Raw genomic sequence first — 3,496 nt, forward strand, 5'->3', positions numbered from 1 at the left:
TTCTCTTATGGAGCCCAAAGTTAGGACCCCCGCACCGCTCGGGAAGGCTGTCCCAGGAGATGGTGTCACCCAGCCCCAGACTCACCGCTGGAGAGACCGTGTCTCAGATTCTCCCATTCCCCTGGGACCCCGCGGAGGGTCCCACGCAAGACGACAGCCCCGGACCCCCGAGCGAGCAGCTTCCCACAGAACGCTGCCCCCCCCCCCCGCCCCCGCCGGACGCCGCGGCCAAGAGTCAGCTGCTGTCATTGCCGTTGGCTGGCCTTGTGCGGCTGCTCGCTCCAGGACACCCGCGCGGCCGCGAGTCCTGCCAGTTCCCGCTGTGACCCCGACAAAACTCAAGTTTACTCTCTTTTAGTTTGACTCAGTAATTACAAAACACTCCTAAAACAAAGGAGCCCCCCCCCCCCCGTTACTGCCCTGTCTAGCCCGCGTGGCTCCCCGGAGGGAGGGCCTTCCTCTGCACACCCTGGAAAACTGGGGGGCTTTCGTTGACCCCAAAGCAAACAGCACAAGCCCTCCAGGAGTACCCCTCTCTCTCTCGTGCTGGAGGACACCCTTTCCAATCAGAGGCCTCCCTGACACGCTCCCTGTCTCTCAAGCGTCGGAGAACGCCAAAATCTCTGGCGCTGGAGGACACCCATCCTCACATGAGGGCTGACAGCACCCCGTTACCCTAGAGAATACCCGTCCCCGAACGGGGCCTTCGCTCACACTCACGCCCCCTTCTACACCCCAGATCACTCATCCCAGCGCCAGGCCCCGACTGCCCCCCACTCACGTGACACAGCACACAGCCTAAGGTGAGGCCTCCGGTCACGTGCGCTCTCCCCATTACCGCACGTAGGCTCTGTCACGACGCCAGGCTCCCGCTGGCTCTTTCTCGGGGTCCCACACAACTCCCACCGCTCCCCGAGTTCTTCCCGGACACCCGCTCTCCTACCGCGGGGAACTCGCGTCCCCGCTCCCGCGCGCGCTGGGCGCGGCTCCAGCCGCAGCCCCATCCCCTCCCGCGGCGGCTCGTACACCGGCCTTCAACACGCGTGGGTGGCGCCCAGATCACCGCGAGGGCCTCAGACAAAGGCATCTGCGGACTTGGCGAGCTCACGCTTTTTACCGAACCCGCCCTGCGCTCATCGGCTCCGCCGATGTCTCGACTGGGGCGGCACCTATGTGAGTAGGGACAGCCACCGTCAAGGCCCACCTGCCCTGGCCCCATGTAGCCCTCTGTGCCCCCCAGGTCCCCCAGAGGACAGCCCCGGCTAGACCCGGTCCGTGTCTGTGCTCCCCCGCCTACTGTCCTCCCTCCACTGCTGATTCTATCAGGTACTTCCCGTGACGGTCACCCTCTCTCACAAATCCCCGCGGAGACCGGCCGACCAGGTTGTACTGTGGAACTCAAGCCTCCCTTCGCCCCTCCATCCCACCATATGGTGACCCCCTTTCTCACGGACCCGCTGCCCCTCGCTGGCTCCCTCCTCACTCTGGGATCTCCACCCCCACCCTGCCGGCATCCTTCTGCCGACACCACGCGTGCGCCTCATCCGGCTCAGGATGGTTCATCCAGTGCAGGTAGATTCCTCGGGAAGGGGCGCTGCCTGTTCCAAAGAGGATGGCATGGCAGCCCAAACTTGCAGAGGTCAAAGGGCAAGTGTCTGAGACTTTAATCTCTCGCACGACGGAGACAACCCAAGCCTCTTAAATCAAGGACAAGGCTCATTCGTTAAAATGGTGTAGCTCTTGATTTTGTTTGCGAAATTGTCGGAACCTCCTATTACACGTAGGGGAAAGACATGGGTCGAGTCACCGCGCGGGTGACTTGCTGTCCCTAAAGCAAATTTCACTGGCTTCATTCTGCATCACTCCAGGCTCTGAACATTTCCCAGGATGTCGTGGATTGATTTTCATACTCGCCAAGTGGGCCACCTGGCTCTGCGATGTGCATCAGGGGGTCATAATTACTATCCTAAGAAGAGACCCATGCTGTGATTTTCTTAAATGCTATGGATGCATGGCGACCAGATCTCACCTTATACTCTACAGGTGTCTTGCATTTCCGAGGTCTCAACTACCGAAATCTCCATGGTGATCTCCACGCATTCCCTGAGTATACCTAATGCCAACAGTGGTGCTAAAGCATGATGGGGCCACCTGCATTAAACACACTTTATTCTATTTTATTATTATTCTTTTTTAAAAAATATTTTATTTATTTATTTGACAGAGATTTTGTTATTATTCTTTTTAAAGTAATCTCTACACCCAACGTGGAGCTCGAACTCATGGCTCTGACATCAGGAATCACATGCTCCACCGACTGAGCCCACCTGGCACCCCAAACATACTTTAAATTTTGGTAAGCTGATATTTTAACACCCACACAATAGGAATTAGGTGCTCCTCAGTAAACCTGGGCCCATCCAAAAGCATGTCGAGGCTCTAAATAGCTCCAGGCCACATGCTCTACTAGTCACAGTGAACACGGGACCACGTTCAGGGGAGCCAGCCAATCCCAAGCCTGCTCACCTGCCTCGCCTGATCCTTTCCAGAAAGCCACAATATAGGCTGTCTGTGCCCACTGCTCCACTCTTAGTGTGCTTTCAACCCCAGTGCTGCTGCTGCTGCTGCTTCTTTTTTTTTTATGTTATGTTAGTCACCATACTATACATCGTTAGTTCTTGATGTGGTGATCCACGATCCATTGTTTTCGTATAACACCCAGTGCTCCATGCAGTACGTGCCCTCCTTAATACCCATCACCGGGCTAACCCATCCCCCCTCTCCCCTCCCCTCTAGAACCCTCAGTTTGTTTCTCAGAGTCCATCGGCTCTCATGGTTCATCTCCCCCTCCAATTTCCCCCCTTCATTTTTCCCTTCCTTCTCCTAATGTCCTTCCTGCTATTCCTCATGTTCCACAAATAAGTGAAACCATAGGATAATTGACTTTCTCTGCTTGACTTCTTTCACTTAGCATTATCTCCTCCAGTCCCATCCATGTTGATGTAAAAGTTGGGTATTCATCCTTTCTGATGGCTGAGTAATATTCCATTGTATATATGGATTTGCAAATCAATCAATGTGATAGAACACTTTAATAAGAGGGAGAAGAACCATATGGTCCTCTCAATTGATGCAGAAAAAGCATTTGACAAAATACAACATCCTTTCCTGATTAAAAGTCTTCAGAGTATAGGGATAGAGGGAACATTCCTCAAGTTCATAAAATCCATCTATGAAAAACCCGCAGCAAATATTATCCTCAATGGGGAAAAGCTGAGAGCCTTTCCCTTAAGATCAGGAACACGTCAAGGGTGCCCACTCTCACCACTGTCACTCAACATAGTACTGGAAGTCCTAGCAACAGCAATCAGACAACAAAAAGAAATAAAAGGTATTCAAATTGGCAAAGAAGAAGTCAAACTCTCTCTCTTTTTGCAGACAACATGATACTTTATGTGGAAAACCCAAAAACTCCACCCCCAAATTACTAGAACTC

Source organism: Callorhinus ursinus, unplaced genomic scaffold, assembly GCF_003265705.2.
Source record: "Callorhinus ursinus isolate GAN/ISIS: 27379988/994484 unplaced genomic scaffold, GSC_fseal_2.0 scaffold36, whole genome shotgun sequence".
Classification (NCBI taxonomy): Eukaryota; Metazoa; Chordata; class Mammalia; order Carnivora; family Otariidae; genus Callorhinus; species Callorhinus ursinus.